This window comes from Aquarana catesbeiana, linkage group LG01, assembly GCF_042186555.1.
Source record: "Aquarana catesbeiana isolate 2022-GZ linkage group LG01, ASM4218655v1, whole genome shotgun sequence".
NCBI lineage: Eukaryota > Metazoa > Chordata > Amphibia > Anura > Ranidae > Aquarana > Aquarana catesbeiana.
This window is the reverse complement of record NC_133324.1, coordinates 797916239-797932753: the sequence shown is the minus strand read 5'-3', so window position 1 is coordinate 797932753 and position 16515 is coordinate 797916239. Positions and strand designations below refer to the sequence as shown.

General features: G+C 44.7%; 1 protein-coding gene across 23 annotated transcripts in view; it reads left to right on the top strand.

Annotated features, from left to right (window-relative positions):
* Positions 1-16515, top strand: part of SORBS2 (sorbin and SH3 domain containing 2) — a 497996-nt gene that overhangs the window by 147025 nt on the left and 334456 nt on the right. The gene's annotated exons all lie outside the window — the stretch shown is intronic.

Sequence of the window (16515 nt, the reverse complement as noted above, 5' to 3'; positions counted from 1 at the left end):
TTGGTCCGAATGCAATTCAAATTCAGCCATACAAACTGTATGGCTGAATTTGCATCGCACAGACATCGCATGCGATTTGTACAGCAGTGTGGTGTGAATTGCATGCGATGTCGCACAGCACAATAATGTGAACCTAGCCTTATGCCACGTACACACAATCGGATTTTCAGATGGGAAATGTTGGATGTGAGCTTGTTGGCGGTAAGTCCGACCGTGTGTATGCTGCATCGGACATTTGTTGGCGGACTTTCCGCCAACAAATTTTGGCTAGCATGCTCTCAAATTTTTCGCCAGCAAATGTGTGTTATCGGAATTTCCAATCGTGTGTACACAAGTCCGTCGGACAAAAGTCCAAAGTACAAACACGCATGCTTGGAATCAAGTACGTGCCGGAAGTGCTCGGTCTTGTAAAACTAGCGTTTTGCTAGTCACTCTTTGGTCCTCTAATTTCTTTCCTTTGGGCTTACCTCCATCCACATGCAGTGCTTCCAATAGAATGCAGGGTGGTGCAGCAGAGGGGTCAATTGTTTCAAAACAATCAGGAGTGAACATATTTGGACCAAGAAGAGGCTTTGATGGGCTAATTTTCAAAATTAAAGTGGTGTAAAACCCAAAAGCAAACATGTATTCTGTTGCCGCTTACCATTTCTTAGTTTCTTAGATGTAGTGGCTGCATTAGTTTTCTTTTCATCTGGTGATTCTGTCAGTAGAGCTAGATACAAACTATACAATTTTCTGTAGATTTTTTCCTTCAGAGTTACCATAGCCATATAATATGAGGTCAAACCTTAATGCCGCGTACACACGGTCGGACTTTTCGTCTACAAAAGTCCAACGGACGCTGACGGACTAAAGCTGGCTGGTAATCCGATCGTGTGTGGGCTTCTCCGGACTTTCAACTGACTTTTTTAGCCTCAAATCCGACGGACTTTAGATTTGAAGCATGCTTCAAATCTTTACGTCGTAAGTACGACGGACCCCGAAATCCGCTCGTCTGTGTGCTAGTCCGACGGACAAAAACCCATGCTAGGGCAGCTATTGGCTACTGGCTATGAACTTCCTTATTTTAGTCCGGTGTACGTCATCACGTACGAATCCGTCGGACTTTTGTGTGGTCGTGTGTAGGCAAGTCCGTTCGTTAGAAAGTCTGCTGCAAGTCCGCCGAAAGTCCGCCGGAAGTCCGCCGGAAGTCTGTCGGACAGGCTGTCGGACTTTTGTAGACGAAAAGTCCGACCGTGTGTACGCGGCATAAGAGTTTCAATTTGTATGCAATCAGGCAGGCCCTTGCACTACATGGTTTTGGTAGATCTAAAGGAGAACAGACAGCAAAAGTTTGTATAGTGTGTATCAGGTCTTAAGCCTCGTACACATGGTACGACTGTTGGCAAGGGATTGTCTGTTGACAGACTGTTGTCCTAAAATCTTACCGTTAGTACGCTCCTTTTGACAATTGTTGTCCAATTTTCCGCCAACAAATGTTGGATGGCAGGCTAGTAAATTTTCGGCAGACAACGATTTGACGTCTGATTTTCGGATGGTCAGTACACAAATCCGTCACACAAAAATGGAAAGTACAAACACGTATGCTCGGAATCAATGCTCACCAAGCATGAAATTAGCAGAAGGGGCCCAAAGGGTGGCGCTCAAGAGCTGAAATTCCTCGTAGTACGTCACTACGTTCGTGCTGTCAACCGACAATTGTGTACCATTAGTATGCAAGACAAGATCCTGGCACACGCCCTTTTGACAAAAATCAGACGCTAGGTTGGCCAACAATCGTACCGTGTGTACAAGGCTTTAGCCTGTTGTTGTTCAATAGAACAAGCTGTCCTGCAGATGTAGCAGAGGGGTGAGACAAACCATTTACCACTGACGGGGTGCTTAAAATGATCAGTTGTATTTATTTATGGAAAACCTTTATTTGAAAAGGGGAAAAAAAGGTATTTGCTGTGACTGATTGTAAGGCCCCATTCACACCTGAGCGTAGTGTTTTCAGGCAGAAAGTCGCATGTTTTTACCGCGTTTTTGTACAGGTCAAAAGGTCACCAATGTAAAAAGCAGCCTAAAAAAAAAAAAAAAAAAAGTTCCAGAAGTTGTTTGAGCTTCAGGCGTTTTGGAGTGGAGATGTGAACCATCTCCATAGAGAATAATTGATTTTTTCCCCTCCAGCATTTTGTAGCTTCAAGCTACAAAATGCTCAGGTGTGAATGGGGCCTAAAGTGTTATCTGGAGTTTGGCTTCAATTTGGTAATGTATCTAACTCTGCTAGTGCATCAAACACTCTTCTCCCTCCCTCCCCCTGACTGACAATGTTGCTGTCCAAAGGTGCCCCCTGTGCTCCCTCATCCAGAGTGGTGTCCTGAATAGTACAGGTGGTGTGTTACTGGCCAGATCACTAGGTGAAAACAGAAGGAACAAAAAAAAATAAAAAAACAAACAAACGCAGCCACCACATTTAATGATTGGTAAGCTTTAATATTTTCCATTATTGGTTTTGGGTTTAATACCGCTTTAATTGTAGTGTACTTTTAATGCATGAAATTGTCATAAATGCAATGTAAGGGTTAATACAAGGCTATAATGTATGTGTTTGATGACTCATTTGAGTTTTGTATTTTTTGATCTATACTTTAACCACTTGCCGATCGCTGCATGCCGATATACGTCGGCACAATGGCAGCGGTGGGCAAATGGGCGTACCTGTACCCTTTATTTGGCGGGGCTAGCACGCGGCGTGTACAGGGTGACTGTACCCACGGGACTGGAGGACTCAATGTCCGCTGGTCTCCCGGCGATCGTGTCACGGAGCCACAGAACGGGGAAGTGCCTATGTAAACAAGGCATTTTCCCGTTCTGGCTTGTGTCATGACAGAGATCACCACTCCCTGTCATCGGGAGCAGTGATCGCTGTCATGTCAGTGGTAGCCCATCCCCCCACAGTTAGAACACCTCTCTAGGACACACTTAACCCCTTCATCGCCCCCTAGTAGTTAACCCCTTCCCTGCCAGTGTCATTTACACAGTAATCAGTGCATTTTTATAGCACTGATCGCTGTATAAATGACAATGGTCCCAAAATAGCATCAAAAGTGTCCGATGTGTCCGCCATAATGTCGTAGTCACGATAAAAATTGCAGATCGCCGCCATTCCTACTAAAAAAAAAAATAATAAAAATGCCATGAAACTATCCCCTATTTTGTAGACGCTATAACTTTTGTGCAAGCCAATCAATATACACTTATTGCGATTTATTTATTTTACCAAAAATATTTAAAAAAAAACAAACTGTGGAAAACATTTTGTTTTTTTATATATTTTTGGGGGATATTTATTATAGCAAAAAGTAAAAAATATTGCTTTTTTTTTTTTTTCAAAATTGTCGCTCTTTTTTTGTTTATAGCGCAAAAAAATAAAAACCACAGAGCTGATCAAATACCACCAAAAGAAAGCTCAATTTGTGGGAAAAAAGGAAGTCAATTTTGTTTGGGTGCAACGCCGTACGACCGCGCAATTGTCAGTTAAAGCGAAGCAGTGCCACATCGCAAAAAGTGCTCTGGTCAGGAAGGAAGTAAAATCTTCCGGGGCTGAATCGGTTAAATTGATTTAATTTACTGTTTTTTTTTTTCTATTAAACTTGTATTATATTGAGAAACTATAGTGGCGGGATAAACTGATTTCTCGACATGTGAATTATGTGCAGAATATATGGCTCTATTTGCTCTATCACACAAAAACACAATGATGTCTGATTTTGCTGTTGTGTGATAAAACCCGTGAAGGTGGGATGTGATCTCCCTCAACAGCTCAATGAACAATAGAGGGATAATAAAGGCTCAGCTCAGGGCCCCGTCTGCATCGCTTCCTGTTCTATGAACAGCTCGTGTCTTCTAACCCTATGTCACATTTAGGCTTTAGCTTCTTGTATTCGGTATAATAATGAGATCTCCTTATACCTGCCCTTCGTCTGCTTTATGACAGTGTTTGCTTGCATACCTACTGTTAAGAGAGCTAAAATTAAGCTAAAATTTCTACTCCTGGTGTTCCTTATCCTGTATAGAAATATAGCATGTTGGTGGGCACTCTTGCCTCTTAGATCTGAGGTTTGGGGTTTAGATCCCATCACAAACATATCTGCATTAAAGAGAATCTGTGTTCACTTAATCACTGCTAAACTGCAGGTGACCATACACTGAAGATACCAAGAAGTGCGTTTATGGAATAGCATTTATCCGGTGGAGCTCTCTGGCAGCTTCAGTTGCAAAATCCCTGCTTAGCTTTTTCTCATCCCATGACTTGATGGTACATCCGTGTGATGGGGAACCTCAAGAATCAACACCGAGGAATGGGTTTGGGAAGAAATGGGCCAGGCATGCTATAGGACTTCCAAGGAGCTCTAATGTATGTTTGATGTGTGCACATTCTATGCATGGCTATCTACAATTTAGAGGCATTAAAGCAACACTGTTTCCACCAGAAAAAAATATTAAAAGCAGGTTTCTGCATAAGAAGTGTGTGTGTCTTTATCATTGAAGTGCTGCCTCTTCCATAAGACTCTTTAGCATTTAACGCTTTCAGGAATGTGGGATGTCTGTGTCCCCTGCCTTTTACCTTGAGGCCTCTTGCACACTGCAGCTTGAAAAAGCTCAGTACAGCTTTTTTCTCCCCTTGTCTTTCAGGACAGCACCTGGAGAGAGCGCAGCTCCACCCATTTTACCAGGAAACACTGCAGTCGGTTTCTTTAAAGGCCCGTCACTTCTACCATGGCCTCAGTTGTAGTGTTTCCTCCGCCATGGTGGAAGTGCTGCAGGGGACCAGGGGTGTGCTTTGCTCCCTCCAGGTGAAGATAGTAAAGGGGCATAGCTTTGTGTAGTCTGTTTTGTTGCTGGCCAGCCCAGACGGGAGGGGGGTGTTCCAGGGTCTCCTCCTCCTTCATGACCAGTGAGGGTTAAGGCTGTTGGGGTCCCTGCTCTCTTTAGACCGGCGGCTGGCAAAGGGACGGTGAGCTGCACAGGTGGTGTGAGCAGCGTCCCTGTTGCTCCTGTGCCTCCATGCTTTCCGGGTCCTGGGTGGAGAGCGAGTCATTTCTGGTTGGGGGCGGCTTCCGGTTCCGTCCGCTGGAATGCATGGGGAGGAGGCGGTCTTCAGCTGGTGTCATTTATGGTCCTCGCAGTGGCAAAAGGACCGTGAAAATTCAAATTTAAAGCAGCCGGATGGCCTTGCAAGATGGATCCAGAGGATCAGGTGGCAGGAGCAGGAGCCACCAACATGAGCCAGACCCAGGTAAGCAGGGGCAGAGGTCCCTGTCTCTTATCCTCTGTGGGTCTTAAGTTTTGTTTCCCTAACTTACTCCCCTGGGGAGGGGGGAGCCTGCAACACTCTCCTTAGGTTACAGCACTAAGGGGAGGTAGTTGGAATGGTGACTCAGTGGGTTTGTTGTGTCACTAGCTGGAGGTATTAAAGCTGTAGTGGCAGTACAGTGGCTAAGGGGTTAGCTCTTCTGGCTGGCAGCCCGGGGATTCTCCTGGAATGGCATTGTTCATTCTGTTCTCAGGGCCGCGTACAGTATACGGTGCCTCTAAAAACACCATAGGGAGATGGCTGCGAATGGCCATCAATGAAGCTTATAAGGCTACGGGAGTAGATCCTCCCGCAGGAGTAGTGGTGCATTCAGCACGGGCGGTAGCAACGTCCTGGGTGGAACAAGCGGGGGCTTCGTCGGGATGAATCTGCAAGGCAGCCACGTTGGACGAGTTTCTCCACTTTCACCCGCCACTACAGGTTGGACTTGCTCTAAGCACCAGAGCAATCGTTCGGCAGGAAAGTCCTACAAGTGGTCCAACCCTAGAGTAAGTACTCTCTTAACTCCAGGTGCTGTCCTGAAAGACGAGGAGAGAAAACCTTAGTTAGACTTGCCGGTAACGATATTTCTAGGATTCTTTCAGGGCAGCACCGATGACCCTCCCTTAACCACTTAAGGACCGCCTAACGCCGATTTACGTCGGCAAGGCGGCACGGGCAGGCAAAATCACGTACATGTACGTGATTTGCCTCTCGCGGGTGGGGGGTCCGATCGGACCCCCCCCCGGTGCCCGAAGCGGTCCCGTTCTGTTCCCCGGCGATCCGAGATGAGGGGGAGGCCATCCGTTCGTGGCCCCCCCCTCGCGATCGCCGCCGGCCAATGGGAACATTCCTTTGCTGCTGTATGCTAAACAGCAGCAAAGGAAATGATGTCATCTCCCCTCGGCTCGGTAGTTTCCGTTCCAGCGCCGAGGGGAGAAGACATCAATGTGAGTGCACAACACTACACACACAGTAGAACATGCCAGGCATACAAAACACCCCGATCCCCCCCCCCGATCCCCCCCCAATCACCCCCCCCCCTGTCACAAACTGACACCAGCAGGTTTTTTTTTTTTTTTTTTCTGATTACTGCATAGTGTCAGTTTGTGACAGTTACAGTGTTGGGACAGTGAGTATTACCCCCCTTTAGGTCTAGGGTACCCCCCTAACCCCCCCTAATAAAGTTTTAACCCCTTGATCACCCCCTGTCACCAGTGTCGCTAAGCGATCATTTTTCTGATCGCTGTATTAGTGTCGCTGGTGACGCTAGTTAGTGAGGTAAATATTTAGGTTCGCCGTCAGCGTTTTATAGTGACAGGGACCCCCATATACTACCTAATAAATGTTTTAACCCCTTGATTGCCCCCTAGTTAACCCTTTCACCACTGATCACCGTATAACCGTTACGGGTGACGCAGGTTAGTTCGTTTATTTTTTATAGTGTCAGGGCACCCGCCGTTTATTACCTAATAAAGGTTTAGCCCCCTGATCGCCCGACGGTGATATGCGTCGCCCCAGGCAGCGTCAGATTAGCGCCAGTACCGCTAACACCCACGCACGCAGCATGCGCCTCCCTTAGTGGTATAGTATCTGATCGGATCAATATCTGATCTGATCAGATCTATACTAGCGTCCCCAGCAGTTTAGGGTTCCCAAAAACACAGTGTTAGCGGGATCAGCCCAGATACCCGCTAGCACCTGCGTTTTGCCCCTCCGCCCAGCCCACCCAAGTGCAGTATCGATCGATCACTGTCACTTACAAAACACTAAACGCATAACTGCAGCGTTCGCAGAGTCAGGCCTGATCCCTGCGATCGCTAACAGTTTTTTTGGTAGCATTTTGGTGAACTGGCAAGCAAGCACCAGGCAGCGTCAGGTTAGCGCCAGTACCGCTAACACCCACGCACGCACCGTACACCTCCCTTAGTGGTATAGTATCTGATCGGATCAATATCTGATCCGATCAGATCTATACTAGCGTCCCCAGCAGTTTAGGGTTCCCAAAAACGCAGTGTTAGCAGGATCAACCCAGATACCTGCTAGCACCTGCGTTTTGCCCCTCCGCCCGGCCCAGTCCAGCCCACCCAAGTGCAGTATCGATCGATCACTGACACTTACAAAACACTAAACGCATAACTGCAGCGTTCGCAGAGTCAGGCCTGATCCCTGCGATCGCTAACAGTTTTTTTGGAAGCTTTTTATTGAACTGGCAAGCACCAGCGGCCTAGTATACCCCGGTCGTAGTCAAACCAGCACTGCAGTAACACTTGGTGACGTGGCGAGTCCCATAAGTGCAGTTCAAGCTGGTGAGGTGACAAGCACAAGTAGTGTCCCGCTGCCACCAAAAAGACAAACACAGGCCCGTCGTGCCCATAGTGCCCTTCCTGCTGCATTCGCCAATCCTAATTGGGAACCCACCACTTCTGCAGCGCCCGTACTTCCCCCATTCACATCCCCAACGAAATGCAGTCGGCTGCATGAGAGGCATTTTTATGTGCTCCCGAGTACCCCTACCCAACGAACCCCCCCAAAAAGATGTTGTGTCTGCAGCAAACGCGGATATAGGCGTGACACCCGCTATTATTGTCCCTCCTGTCCTGACAATCCTGGTCTTTGCATTGGTGAATGTTTTGAACGCTACCATTCACTAGTTGAGTATTAGCGTAGGGTACAGCATTGCACAGACTAGGCACACTTTCACAGGGTCTCCCAAGATGCCATCGCATTTTGAGAGACCCGAACCTGGAACCGGTTACAGTTATAAAAGTTAGTTACAAAAAAAGTGTAAAAAAAAAAAAAATATATATATAAAATAAAAAAAAATAGTTGTCGTTTTATTGTTCTCTCTCTCTATTCTCTCTCTCTATTGTTCTGCTCTTTTTTTACTGTATTCTATTCTGCAGTGTTTTATTGTTATTGTTATTGTTATTATGTTTTATCATGTTTGTTTTTCAGGTATGTAATTATTTATACTTTACTGTTTACTGTGCTTTATTGTTAACCATTTTTTTGTCTTCAGGTACGCCATTCACAACTTTGAGTGGTTATACCAGAATGATGCCTGCAGGTTTAGGTATCATCTTGGTATCATTCTTTTCAGCCAGCGGTCGGCTTTCATGTAAAAGCAATCCTAGCGGCTAATTAGCCTCTAGACTGCCTTTACAAGCCGTGGGAGGGAATGCCCCCCCCCCCACCGTCTTCCGTGTTTTTCTCTGGCTCTCCTGTCTCAACAGGGAACCTGAGAATGCAGCCGGTGATTCAGCCAGCTGACCATAGAGCTGATCAGAGACAAGAGTGGCTCCAAACATCTCTATGGCCTAAGAAACCGGAAGCTACGAGCATTTTATGACTTAGATTTCGCCGGATGTAAATAGCGCCATTGGGAAATTGGGGAAGCATTTTATCACACCGATCTTGGTGTGGTCAGATGCTTTGAGGGCAGAGGAGAGATCTAGGGTCTAATAGACCCCAATTTTTTCAAAAAAGAGTACCTGTCACTACCTATTGCTATCATAGGGGATATTTACATTCCCCGAGATAACAATAAAAATGATTTAAAAAAAAAAAAATGAAAGGAACAGTTTAAAAATAAGATAAAAAAATAATAAAGAAAAAAAAAAAAAAAAAAAAGCACCCCTGTCGCCCCCTGCTCTTGCGCTAAGGCGAACGCAAGCGGCGGTCTGTCGTCAAACGTAAACAGCAATTGCACCATGCATGTGAGGTATCGCCGCGAAGGTCAGATCGAGGGCAGTAATTTTTGCAGTAGACCTCCTCTGCAAATCTAAAGTGGTAACCTATAAAGGCTTTTAAAGGCTTTTAAAAATGTATTTATTTTGTTGCCACTGCACGTTTGTGCGCAATTGTAAAGCATGTCATGTTTGGTATCCATGTACTCGGTCTAAGATCATCTTTTTTATTTCATCAAACATTTGGGCAATATAGTGTGTTTTAGTGCATTAAAATTTAAAAAAGTGTGTTTTTTCCCCAAAAAATGCGTTTGAAAAATCGCTGCGCAAATACTGTGTGAAAAAAAAAAATGAAACACCCACCATTTTAATCTGTAGGGCATTTGCTTTAAAAAAATATATAATGTTTGGGGGTTCAAAGTAATTTTCTTGCAAAAAAAAAATAACTTTTTCATGTAAACAATAAGTGTCAGAAAGGGCTTTGTCTTCAAGTGGTTAGAAGAGTGGGTGATGTGTGACATAAGCTTCTAAATGCTGTGCATAAAATGCCAGGACAGTTCAAACCCCCCCCAAATGACCCCATTTTGGAAAGTAGACACCCCAAGCTATTTGCTGAGAGGCATGTCGAGTCCATGGAATATTTTATATTGCGACACAAGTTGCGGGAAAGAGACAAATTTTTTTTTTTTTTTTTTGCACAAAGTTGTCACTAAATGATATATTGCTCAAACATGCCATGGGAATATGTGAAATTACACCCCAAAATACATTCTGCTGCTTCTCCTGAGTACGGGGATACCACATGTGTGAGACTTTTTGGGAGCCTAGCCGTGTACGGGACCCCGAAAACCAAGCACCGCCTTCAGGCTTTCTAAGGGGCGTGAATTTTTGATTTCACTCTTCACTGCCTATCACAGTTTCGGAGGCCATGGAATGCCCAGGTGGCACAAAACCCCCCCAAATGACCCCATTTTGGAAAGTAGACACCCCAAGCTATTTGCTGAGAGGTATAGTGAGTATTTTGCAGACCTCACTTTTTGTCACAAAGTTTTGAAATTTGAAAAAAGAAAAAAAAAAAAAGTTTTTTCTTGTCTTTCTTCATTTTCAAAAACAAATGAGAGCTGCAAAATACTCACCATGCCTCTCAGCAAATAGCTTGGGGTGTCTACTTTCCAAAATGGGGTCATTTGGGGGGGTTTTGTGCCACCTGGGCATTCCATGGCCTCCGAAAAGGTGTTAGGCAGTGAAGAGTAAAATCAAAAATTCACGCCCTTAAAAACGCTGAAGGCGGTGATTGGTTTTCGGGGCCCCGTACGCGGCTAGGCTCCCAAAAAGTTCCACACATGTGGTATCCCTATACTCAGGAGAAGCAGCTAAATGTATTTTGGGGTGCAATTCCACATAGGCCCATGGCCTGTGTGAGCAATATATCATTTAGTGACAACTTTGTGCAAAAAAAAAAAAAAAAAAAAAGTGTCACTTTCCCGCAACTTGTGTCAAAATATAAAATATTCCATGGACTCAATATGCCTCTCAGCAAATAGCTTGGGGTGTCTACTTTCCAAAATGGGGTCATTTGGGGGGGGGGGTTGTGCCACCTGGGCATTCCATGGCCTCCGAAACTGTGATAGGCAGTGAAGAGTGAAATCAAAAAGTTACACCCTTAGAAATCCTGAAGGCGGTGATTGGTTTTCGGGGTCCCATACGCGGCTAGGCTCCCAAAAAGTCCCACACATGTGGTATCCCCATACTCAGGAGAAGCAGCTGAATGTATTTTGGGGTGCAATTCCACATAGGCCCATGGCCTGTGTGAGCAATATATCATTTAGTGACAACTTTTTGTAAATATTTTTTTTTTTTTTTGTCATTATTCAATCACTTGGGACAAAAAAAATAAATATTCAATGGGTTCAACATGCCTATCAGCAATTTCCTTGGGGTGTCTACTTTCCAAAATGGGGTCATTTGGGGGGGGGTTTGTACTGCCCTGCCATTTTAGCACCTCAAGAAATGACATAGGCAGTCATAAACTAAAAGCTGTGTAAATTACAGAAAATGTACCCTAGTTTGTAGACGCTATAACTTTTGCGCAAACCAATAAATATACGCTTATTGACATTTTTTTTACCAAAGACATGTGGCCGAATACATTTTGGCCTAAATGTATGACTAAAATTGAGTTTATTGGATTTTTTTTATAACAAAAAGTAGAAAATATCATTTTTTTTCAAAATTTTCGATCTTTTTCCGTTTATAGCGCAAAAAATAAAAACTGCAGAGGTGATCAAATACCATCAAAAGAAAGCTCTATTTGTGGGAAAAAAAGGACGCAAATTTCGTTTGGGTACAGCATTGCATAACCGCGCAATTAGCAGTTAAAGCGACGCAGTGCCAAATTGGAAAAAGACCTCTGGTCCTTAGGCAGCATAATGGTCCGGGGCTCAAGTGGTTAATTGTGATGGCTGAAGGTACTCTATAACAACTGAGGCCATGATGGAAGTGACCCGTCTTTAACCACTTTAGCCCCGGAAGATTTGGCTGCTCAGTGACCAGGCCATTTGTTGTGTTGCATCGCTTTAACTGACAATTGCACGTTGTACCCGAACAAAACTGACATCCTTTTTTTCCCAAAAATAGAGCTTTCTTTTGGTGGTATTTGATCATCTCTGCAGTTTTTATTTTTTGCGCTATAAACAAAAAAAGAGTGACAATTTTGAAAAAAAAAACACAATATTTTGTACTTTTTGCTATAATAAATATCCCTTTTTTTTTTTTTTTTTTTAAAAGCTAATTGTTTCCTCAGTTTAGGCTGATATGTATTCTTCTACATATTTTTGGTAATAAAAATCTCAATGAGCGTATATTGATTGGTTTGCGCAAAAGTTATAGCGTCTACAAAATAGGGGAAAGATTTATGGCATTTTTATTATTATTATTTTTATTTTTTTTTACTAATAATGGCGGTGATCAGCGATTTTTATTGTTATTACAACATTATGGTGGACAGATCGGACACTTTTGACACATTTTTCGGACCATTGGCATTTATACAGCGATCAGTGCTATAAAAATGCACTGATTACTGTGTAAATTTCACTGGCAGGGAAGGGGTTAACTGTGTTACCTAGGGAGTCATTCTAACTGTGGGAGGATAGGACTGCCTGGGTGAGGAGAGCGATTCGTTGTTCATACTCTGGTACAACTTATGTAGGAGGATTTGCTTCATCTCTGCATCACCTGAAGCCAGTCACCTCACTGGGAATATGGAAGGGTTTACAACCACTTTAATGTACAATGTACAATGTTTGTCCTTTGCATGTTCCTGTTGAGTATATGTAGCGCACCCCCTAAAGGGCCACAGATGAACTGGGAACCCCCCACCCTGCACAGCCAGGCACACCGAATGTTCAGAGAACAGTCCATTACTTTTTTTTTTTTATTGAGGGTTAATAACTTGGATAGGGATGGGAGGTTATGGGATGCCCACTTGACTTGGCAGAACTTCAGCAACAACTTCAGGGACATCTTCCTATATACAGTGTATATACAGTTTCCTCACTTTCCTCCTGCACACACTTGCACGCTGGTTCCAGCCGAATCACTGTTGGTTAATCTGACCTGCTGAGTCAGATTTAAGCAATAGCCCATTACAGGTAGGAACTCATAGCCCCTTGTTGTGTACAAAAAAGTGGCCACTGCCCCCACCTATGACTGGTCTTTGTAGCAAGGAGCACTGGATGGGCAACGTATGTCAAAAAAATATAAAAAGATTTCCAAGCTCAAACTTACCAACCAGCCAGCGACCAACCGAATTGACCTGTCTAACAATATGCGTTAAGAACAGGGGTTTAGTTGCACACATTTGCAAATACATGCGTAAGCAGCAGGCCCCACCAAGGCACCCTGTTTCCTGCAGCCCCTAACTACTGAAAGTCTCCATCTTGGAAGCACATGCATTTGTAATGGATAGGTAGGGGACAGTTGAGCCTGGAAGGAGTCACCCCTCCTTAAAGGTATTGCCTGACCAATATATTCAGGTACAAAAAAGTGGCCATTTCAGTAGTTGGGGACTGCAGGATACAGGGTGCCTTGGTGGGGCCTGCAGCTTGCGCATGTATTTGCAAATGTTTGCAACTAAACCCCTGTTCTTAACGCATGTTGTTAGACAGGTCAATTCGGTTGGTCGCTGGCTGGCTGGTAAGTTTGAGCTTGAAAATCTCTATATTTGTTTTCCCCTTGTTTTGTAGCAATCTACAGTGATCATCCTGTACTCCTCCTCCTGTGGCTACTGATCCGAGCACCATCTCTTTGGGCACTGCCAACCCACCTGGCTGCAGCTGCCCCTTCCACTAGCCCTCCAGGCTAACTTCTCCACAGCAGTCCTCCAGATTTACTCATCACCAGCCCCCCCGGCTGACTCTCAGGAGATCTCCTGGGGAAGGATGAAGACCTGGCCTGCTGTTGTCTTCAAGGAAAACTGGCTACATGTGGCAGTCTCCCCTCTTCTAAGTCCGCAGTAGTGCTGAACTACTCACACTGTCCACTCTCCCGCTCCGTGCCTCCAGGAAGGGCTTCCTCTGTGGGTTGTGGCAGGATCCTTCCAGCACCCCAGCCCCCAGCCCAAGGTCAACCACCCCAGACTAGTGGGCACTCTTGAGGGGCACCAACAGCCTCCTCAGCACTAGATCTCAATCTTCCACCCTACTGCCCCTGCTGGCATGGTCCATGACTATGAGGTAAGCTCTGCCCCCGGTAGCCCATTCCCGGGGATTGTCCGAGGCCTCAAAAACATTGCAGGCAGCTCTAGAAGTTTCTGCCTCCTGCCCACTAGCTCTAGAAATTTCTACAACCTTGTAGACCAGGGGGAGGCACCAGAGGAGTTGTCAGGATGACTCATCCAGCCCTGACTCGCTGAACCCTGACCCAGATTCACAGCTCAGGCTTAGCCCTGAGATAACTAAATGTACTTACACTAGAGGGTGCTACATATACACCTGTTCAAATTATGTAAATAGCAAGTAATTACAGTACAATAGGACACCAAATGGGTTTGTTAAGGTGTTACTAAACCCACAACAGTAAAATCAGTCTGTATATGCAGTAAAGCATGCTTGTCCTAATCACTGTGGAACCTAAGGGGTTAATCTTCCGCATTCTGTAAAAAGGATGTGTGATCCTGTCTTCCCTGATCCTCCTCTTCTTCCACTGTCTCCAATCCATCTGCTAATAGAACAGAGCCCTAGGAGACACTCTGCACATGCTCAGTTTGGTGTGTATTGTTAAAGAGTTTTTTTCTTCTTTTTTTTTTTTCTTTTGGGAGGGTGCATGTGATCAGCACAGGGCCACACAGAGGGTCAGGGGTCCTGCAGCCTCATAGGACAGTCAGAGGAAAATGAAAACTCCTCCTACAAGCTTTAACCAGACATTGATAGAAGTCACAAGTCACTATAATGCTGATGAGAAAAGGTATTTAGCCGTTTATATTTACTAAATAATTGCATCCCCATTGCTTGTATTCCCATGTTCTGTGTACTGTGGGACACCAGATAAAGTGAATGCGAATGGGATTAAGTAACTCTTTAACTGCTTGCCACCTGCCCCGCCGTCAAACGACGGCGGGGTGGTGCGGCTCTCGTTCTGGGACGTCATCATATGACGGCATCCCAGAATGGCCGCCCTCGCAGGGCGCGCGGCCGCGCCGTATTGCTAGGACATGGCGTGACCCCGATCCCGTCCGCGGCTCTTTAACCATGTGATTGGATGTGTCCATGATACATCACATGTAAACAAGGAAGTGCCGATAATTGGCTCTCCTCGCCTCACACTGACAGAGTGTGAGGAGAGCCGATCAGTGGCATCTCCTCACAGGGCACATCTAGGAATGTAATCAGGGCACGGATCATCAGTGCCCTGATTACAATAGTGCAACACAGTGTCACCAATCAGTGCCCACCAGTGCCAGCTATCAGTGCCCACCAGTGGCAGCAATAATTCCCCACCACTGCCCACAGGTGCCACCAATCAGCACCCATTAGCAATGCCAGTCAGTGCTTGCAATCAGTGCCACCTATCAGTGCTGCCCATCAATGCCCATCACTGCTGTCAATCAATGCCTATCAGTAATGCCCATCAGTACTGCCTATCCGTGCCACCTATTAGTGCCCATCAGTGCTCATCAGTGCCACCTATCAGTGCCCATAAGTGCCACCTCATTAATGCCCACCAGTTCCACCTATCAGTGCCGCCCCATTAGTGCACATCAGCGAAGGTGAAAAATTACTTAGTTACAAAATTTACTGACAGAAAAAAGTAAAAAACATTTATTTTTTTAAAATTTTTTTTCAAAATGTTTGGTCTATTATTCTTCTTTTTTTTTTTTTTTTGTAAAAAATAAAAAACCCAGCAGTAATTAAATACCACCAAAAGAAAGCTCTATTTGTGGGAAGAAAATTATAAATAATGTGTTTAGGTACAGTGTAGCATGACCACGCAATTGTCATTCAAAGTGCGACAGTGCTGAAAGCTGAATAATGGCCTGGGCAGGAAGGGGTGTAAGTGCCTGGTAGGCAAGTGGTTAAAATTGCATTTGTTTATAGTCTCCTTTTATAAGCATCACTCATTTTTTAGATTTGTTAGGAGACTTTGAAGACCTCCTTAAAACCTCATGTCAGTGTACAAATCTTTGTTCGTCATGGGTCTGCATTTTCCCTGGCTAAACACATCAGTCGGATTGCGGAATATGTGTCAGATTCTCCCAAGTTCACAGAAGCTGAAGACACAGACAAGATCTTCCCGGTAAACATGTTTTCAGTAGCTGTATGTTAACATTCTTTCATGTGAAGCTTGAATTTACTGTTCTGCTGCTTCACAGGCAAATATGTTCCCTTGGATGGAATGTCTTTTATCCAGGAGGATCTTTTATCTTCAGTGGTAGACTGTTTGATTCCCACCACTCTCACATTAATGCTGTGATCTGACATTGAGGCAGACTGGAGGTACCTGTAATATAATACCCCATATACAAAGTCTCCCTTTCCATGCAGGTCGCCCACAACTCCGGGATGATTTATGTGTAGAGCACAAAGCACTATACCACAAGCCTACTGTACTCTGCAGTAATATCAATTATTTGTTCATTTTGGTTTTGATGATACACTACAGTCAAAAATTGAAAACGAAACCTTAAAGCGGAACTTCCATCTCCTAATCAACATTGGCTATTTTTAATCCTTATGTTGCTAGCTTTGGTAAATAGATAGTATTTCATATTTGCTTGTTTTGAACTTTTTTTACTTACATTTCTACAGTTATTTCCTGGTTTCCATGCCAAGGCAAATTATGTCATACATCTCAGGAGTCTTCAGAAGGGGAGAAGGGCCTTTCTCAGCTAAGCACACCCTCACCTGCTTGCATGCCTGAGCTAAGGGAAGATGGATCCCAGAAAGTAAATGCTAAATGAATCAGCTGCCCTTACTTAGGATGGCCACA